Source organism: Mesoplodon densirostris, chromosome 5 (genome assembly GCF_025265405.1).
Source record: "Mesoplodon densirostris isolate mMesDen1 chromosome 5, mMesDen1 primary haplotype, whole genome shotgun sequence".
In the NCBI taxonomy this organism is placed as follows: Eukaryota; Metazoa; Chordata; class Mammalia; order Artiodactyla; family Ziphiidae; genus Mesoplodon; species Mesoplodon densirostris.
The window spans coordinates 136,351,077-136,358,598 of NC_082665.1; the positions used below are offsets into that span (position 1 = coordinate 136,351,077).

At 37.9% G+C, this 7,522-nt stretch overlaps 1 pseudogene; it reads left to right on the top strand.

Moving 5' to 3' along the window:
- The first annotated feature begins 4,884 nt into the window (after nucleotides 1-4,884).
- Nucleotides 4,885-5,491, top strand: LOC132490562 (ferritin light chain-like; annotated as a pseudogene).
- The last annotated feature ends 2,031 nt before the right edge of the window (nucleotides 5,492-7,522 follow it).

Here is a 7,522-nt window from a genome sequence, read left to right on the forward strand (position 1 = left end):
TCCCTAATTCATGTTCATAGGGTTGAAGCCCTAACCTGCAATACCTTAGAATGTGACTATATTTGGAGATAGAGCCTTTAAAGTGGTAATTAAATTAAAATGAGTCCTCTAGGGTGGGCCCTAATCCAATCTGACTGGTGTCCTTATAAAAACAGATTAGGATACACAGAAAGACACCAGGGATATTCATGTATAGACGAAAGGACATATAAGGCCAATGCAAGAAGGTGACCATCTACAAGGCAAGGAAAGGGGCCTCAGGAGAAAGCAAACCTGTCCACACCTTGATCTTTGACTTCTGGCCTCCAGAATTGTTAGAAAATGAATTTGTTGTTTAAGCCAGCCACCCTGTGATCTTTTGTTATGGCAGTCCTAGCAGACGAACACAGTTTAACCCACAAGCCCCTCTGAGTTCAGTAACACTCCTTACACAAGTGTTCCCTGAAAATCTAGTAAGAGGCATATACTGGGATTGTTTCAGTAAGGAAAGCTTATCCCTGCAAGATTTTTAGGACCTGACAAACAGTTCTTTAAGCAATTTAATAATCTTCTGTAAGGAGAAGTCTGGAGCTAGGAAGCCCAGGATTGGTTCCTCAACTCAAGGTCATCAAAAAGCCAACCTATTCATAACCTCTTGCTCAGCCATCTTCAGCTTTGGGGCTTTTTGGTGTTTATGCTATTGTAACCTCGATGAAACAACTCAGCTACCAGAGCTTCAGGCATGACTGTATCATATCAGCATCACAGACTACAAGAAAGAAGGAGAGCAAACCTCACAGGGCTATCTTTTTAATACATAAAGAAAAGCTTTCCCCCAACCCCCTAGCTGACTTTCTTTCATGCTTGGTAATATTAACGTGATATACACATGCATCCATTCTTTCCACGTAAAATTACTGCACATAAGTATCAGGCAAATACTCTTTCTTATGAGTTATTAATAAGCTGGCCCTGAATATTGGGCACAATCATTAATTATAGAGCTGAGGAGAGCTTCTTGCTTGACTTACTATAGGAATCACCCATGTGTCTTCTACCCACTGAAAACCCTGTTAAAATAACAGTAATTTGCTAAACTGGTTAGAGTAAATAATCCAACTCACACTATTTTTCCTCCTGGTCTTCTCAGTTACCATATATAAATAAATCAGAGTATTTACTGCACATTCTCTAGATACAGATTTAGGTGACATGAGGGATATAAAAAGATTTTCCATGCACAAGATCCTTTCAGATTTATTAGGGAAATAAGACCTATGTTCAAAAGAAAATGTGAGCAAGAATGAAATATTTCTATATAAGTAATACTTATATTTTAAATTGTCATTGTGTTTAGTTGGCAGTTTCCCAAACTTACACACCTGTTCCTTTAACCTACAATTCTCTTCCTTTCTCTCCCTCTTCCTCCATATGCTTTGAAACTCAGATCAAACATTAGCTCCGGTATAAAACTTTGTCCAACCATCCACACCCTCTTTGTGTACCCTCTGCAAAATGTTTCAACAGCACAAGCAAGCTATCAATTCTTGCATGTATTTGTTTGCATGCTTGTCTCATGCAAGATTACACTCATTCAACTTTGTGTACCTGACAACTAGCACAACACTGGAAACAGAGGAGATCAACCAAATATGTGAATAAAACAATGGGAGTTTGACTATTTAAAAAGGAGACAAGAATACAATACTGTAAGGACCAAAAGAACTAAAGAAGCACAGGAGTCATTTGAGATCCCTTCATGGTGAAGGAATGAACTAGAACTAGAAGCGTGCTTACCCTAAAAGAAAAATATCTGGTCTTTGAATTAATTTTAAGTTATTTGCAGTGAGAAATAAGATCATACTTTACTCTTCCTGGGCTAAAAACTTTGAAGACTAATATATTTTCCTGCTTCTGTGCTAAACAAAACTGGGACTGGGCAAAAGCAACTTAGCAGCTTGCTATAGGAAATACTTGCTTTGGAAGATAAGTCTATGAACCAACCAAAATAGCTTACTTATAAAGACTAATAGCTCACTTCAAGACCTTCTCCTTATCATGTCCACCAAACCAAAGCTACTTTGTTATAAATTCTGCCAATCCCAGTTTCCTCCCTTGCAATATCAGCCTTAAAAATCACCTAGGGCCCTATATACTTGCTCCTGGGAATTCTCCCTTCACAGACCTGGCTAAAAATCTATCATACTGGTGTTCTTTCTTACTGTAAGTCTAACAAACTCAGATTTGCATGATCAACATGTGTTTCTGATGGTCTTTTGGTGAAGCTAAAGGCCAATAGTAGCCTTAAAATGAATTTGACATATACCCAGCTTTGAAGAAAGTATATCTGATGGAGGAAAGTAACTTTTGTGTTATTTACCTTAGATTTTATTCTTCTCCCCAAATATGAGGAGGCATGAGTAATTTACAAAAACACAAAGTATTTTTGTTCATTTTTAAAGTGACAGCTATAGTTATCAATTTTTTCCCTTGCTTCCTCTGTTAAGAATTATTTCCTCATATTTTCATACTCAAATTTATTGACTGGTGGGCTTCCCTGGTGGCACAGTGGTTGAGAGTCCGCCTGCCGATGCAGGGGACACGGGTTCATGCCCTGGTCTGGGAAGATCCCGCATGCCGCGGAGCAGCTAGGCCCGTGAGCCATGGTCGCTGAGCCTGTGCATCCGGAGCCTGTGCTCCGCAACGGGAGAGGCCACAACAGTGAGAGGCCCACGTACTGCAAAAAAAAAAAAAAAAAAATTTATTGACTGGTATTACCTTAAAAATAACCATTTATTTCATTTATTTTTAACAGCTTTATTAGGGCCCAAGTATTTATTATAGGAAATGTACATTTCCTCTAAAAGAATTCCCAAGACATAAAACCACTGCCTCCTTTTCAAAATGTTTTAACCTAATGAATATCCATGAGAAAGAAAATATACTGTCACCATTCTATTACAAGATGTTATTTATAGAAATTTTATATACTTCAGTTGCTTTACTATATCAAGTTACAACTGGTTGTCATCATCTCTGAAACCTGAAATCTATAATCTACGTTGGATGAATGAAACAAAAATGAAAAAAAATAGTAAAATAAATGCTTGGTAAATAAATAAATGGATAAATGAATGGTTATAAATTGACATAATTCCAGGAAGCCACAGGTGCCTAAGTATTTAAATGAATATGTTGTCTTTTTTTTTTTTTTTTTTTTTTTGTGGTACGTGGGCCTCTCACTGTTGTGGCCTCTCCCGTTGCGGAGCACAGGCTCCGGACGCGCAGGCTCAGTGGCCTTGGCTCATGGGCCCAGCCGCTCCGTAGTGTGTGGGATCTTCCCAGACTGGGGCATGAACCCGTGTCCCCTGCATCGGCAGGCGGACTCTCAACCACTGCTCCACCAGGGAAGCCCTATGTTGTCATTTTAAGAATTACTGACTGCCAATACTTCTTTATCTGTTATCCTTCAAAAGGCTCATATCCATCCACCTTTGTGTGCTACTTTAATCACTATTTTTTATAGCCCATATGTTTTATTTTCCATTTTCCTTTATTGCTTCCTTTTAGCATTACTTACTTGTTTCCTTTTGTAGTTTATTTGATCCATAAGGATCTCATAAAGAAAGTATTTTTTAAATTAATTCAACATTGCTACATTCTCATTAACTTCATTTCATATGCTTAGCATAACTTCGACCTCTTATTTACACCTTAGTGCAAATTTCTTCACTTTCTTGGAGTTTAAGTAAAAAATGGTATACAACATTATAAATCAACTATACTCCAATAAAAATTAATTTTAAAAAGGTAGAATAATTAAAACACAGCATGGAACAATAAGGGAAAAAGTACTGTTTTTAGATACTAGTTGTAATAAGTGATAAAGAAATTTTTAAAAGGAAATTCTATATTTACATAGATGAGATAAATATAAAAATTCTAAAGGAAAAACACTAAATAAGAAGAAAGTAATGCATACATTAAAGACATATGAAAAAGTACATTTAGGTGAATGAATTTTCATTAATTTAAATCACAAGACAAAGTTTGGCATTCAGTCTTCTAAATAAAATGGTTTTTAGCTATTTCTTGATCAAATGTCACATTAGAGACTAGAACACCATATGGCTCATAGTAGAGGCTCAATACATATGTTTCTTCAAATATATCTAACAAACTTACCAAAAATTGTGATGTTAAAATTTTCTCTCCTCAGCAAATGTTAACAGATTGCAGAAGGCCACAGGCTTCTGGATTAATGTATCATTAAGGGAACAGCTGCCACTATTTTTAGTGAGGTTCCTTTTCCAATGACATAAGCAAAATTATTAGGTTATAGGTTTTCTAATACCCAATATCAGCCTGATCATTTTCACTGATAAGAGCAAAGTTTTTACAAGTCCCCTTTCTCTGAAACCATCAAAGATTACAGTGACTACCCCTAACTGTTAAGGCCATTTGGAAAGGTGATATGTCTCAAAACCTCAGAAGGAATACTCCTATAGGTAACGGACTTTATTCAAAGAAGTCTGATTTCAACTCAATCCAAAAATCATTTCTTAGTTCTCATTGTATGCAAAGCTTTGGACTAGGCACTGAGGAGCTATGGAGACCAGAAGACACAGAGGATGATCTTAAGGAACTTGCCCTCAAGGAGCTGGCTTTCAAGTAAAAGAATAATAAACACAAATAGGCAGTGCACTCAGCAGTCCCACAGATCTCTCTTTTGCTCCAACGATGTTTGGATGGAACAGACCCCAGGGACATCCCTTGCTCCAGCCTCTGACCACTCTCCAACCTTTTTTTCAGCCACAACCTTTGGAACCAGCCACTCAGCTATCCTTCATCACCAGGAATAGCCAACACCATTTTTTGAGCTTAACTTCTTATTACCGATCAACCATGAGCTCCCAGATTTGTCAGAATTATTCCACTGAGGTGAAGGTTGCCATCAACTGCCTGGTCAACATGCATCTGCAGGCCTCCTACACCTACCTCTCTTTGGACTTCTATTTCGACTGCGACTATATGGCTCTGAATGGTATGGGCCACTTTTTCCATGAATTGGCTGAGGAGAAGCACGAGTGTGCTGAGAGTCTCTTGAAAATGCAAAAGCAGCATGGTGGTCATGCCCTCTTCCAGGATGTGCAGAAGCCATCTCAAAATGAGTGGGGTAAAACCCAGGACACTATGGAAGCTGCCATTGTCATGGAGAAGAACCTGAAGCAGGCCCTTTTGTTTCTGCATGCCCTGGGTTCTGCCTGTGCAGGCCCCCACCTCTGTGACTTCCTAGAGAGCCACCTCCCAGATGAGGAGGTGAAACTCATCAAGATGGGTGACCACCTGACCAACCTCTGCAGCCTGGCTGATCTCCAGGTTTGCCTGAGCAAGAATCCCTTCGAAAGGCTCACGCTCAAGCACGACTAGGAGCCTCCGTAGCACAGTGGTCTTTGAGGAGCCCTCTCTGGTATCAGGGCTTCTGACTGAAGCCCCTCTCTGCAGCCAATAGGCAGCTTTTTAACCACTCTGGAGTACTCTCATCCAAGCCTTGGACCAAATGGAAACAGTAAAGCTTTTGGAAGCAAAAAGAAAGAAAGAAAGAAAAGAAACACAAATAACTGTAATTCAAAGTAAAGTGACCTATTTGTACAAATGGAGATAAAAGAAGTATGATTGGGAGACACAGGGAGAGAGGTTATGATCTCCAAAAGTGAAACTAGAAAAGCTTTCAGGATTTTCTAGTTACTGATTAAGTATTATGTCAAATACAATTGTGAGGAAGAGAGAGAAGGTATTTTAGGCGAAACAGAGACAAAGATGTCTGCATATGCATGGCTTGGACAGAGACAGTGAAGATTATGGAATATGGAAGGATATACTGCAAAGAAAAACTGGAAATGTGTCAGGGACAAGATTGTGAAGACACTGAATATCATGCTAAGGAATTTGTATTTATACCCTCTGCCCCACATACATGCTCTCACAGTAGCCAACATCTTAGCTATACTAGAATTGCTTCAGGAAGATCATACTCTCTAAGACTCATTTACCCCTTGATGCATTTTCAGAATATTTATTCTTGGTTGCTTATTCATACTTTCAGGTTAAAAACAAACCAATAAAAAGCCTCGTATTGAGCTAATCTTTAATACAATGAATTTTTTTATTTTGTTACTTGTGGCTAACCCTTTCTCCCACTTATTGAGCCACTGGCAATACAAACAATGTCTGGTTGACAATTTCCCCATCTCAGCTCTGTGCAGGAAATCTACATGTTTCTCATGAAAGTCATGTGGCAAGAGCACCTCACATTTATATAGTGCTTTACTGTTTGCCACCCATTTTCAAATACATTGTGACTCCGTCACATAGTGTAACACTTTATTGTGCCCTGTAATTTGACAAACATTATGCCAAGCTCTTTATATTCAACCCTATTTAGAAATGAGAATATTAAGAGTTATAGACATTAAGAGACTTCACAAGGTCACAGAACTAATAACTAGAAATAAGATAAGGGCTGACTCTAGAATTTCTACATTAACCATCATGCTATATTACTTCCTTTATAAACACACATACCCCAAAACTACTTATGACATTTTCATCAAGCCAACAACACATTTTTATAAGTCAATGACTTTCTAGACTTTGTTCTTCTAAATTCTTAATTCAATTCAGACTACTATTAAATTGATCTTACTGCTTCGATGCATCAAAAACTATCAAAAATGTATCATTTAATCTTTACTTATCTGGACTATGCCAGCCAAGAGAACAATGAATTTGAAGTTGTATGCCACAACTTATGCATTAAAGGATATTATTAAAGGATAAATGGAGAAGGCAAACAGCAGAAGCAAGAAGAAATACAATCCTGCAGCCTGTGGAAAGAAAACCACATTCATAGAAAAATAGACAAAATGAAAAGGCAGAGGACTATGTACCAGATGAAGGAACAAGATAAAACCACAGAAAAACAACTAAATGAAGTGGAGATAGGCAACCTTCCAGAAAAAGAATTCAGAATAATGATAGTGAAGATAATCCAGGACCTCAGAAAAAGGATGGAGGCAAAGATCGAGAAGTTGCAAGAAATGTTTAACAAAGACCTAGAAGAATTAAAGAACAAACAAACAGAGATGAACAATACAATAACTGAAATGAAAAAACACTAGAAGGAATCAATAGGAGAATAACTGAGACAGAAGAACGAATAAGTGACCTGGAAGACAGAATGGTGGAATTCACTGCTGCAGAACAGAATAAAGAAAAAAGAATGAAAAGAAATGAAGACAGCCTAAGAGACCTGTGGGACACCATTAAATGCAACAACATTCACATTATAGGGATCACAGAAGGAGAAGAGAGAAAAAGGACCCAAGAAAATATTTGAAGAGATTATACTCGAAAACTTCCCTAACATGGAAAAGGAAATAGGCACCCAAGTCCAGGAAGTGCAGAGAGTCCCAGGCAGAATAAACCCAAGGAGAAACACGTCTAGACACATAGTAATCAAATTGACAAAAATTAAAGACAA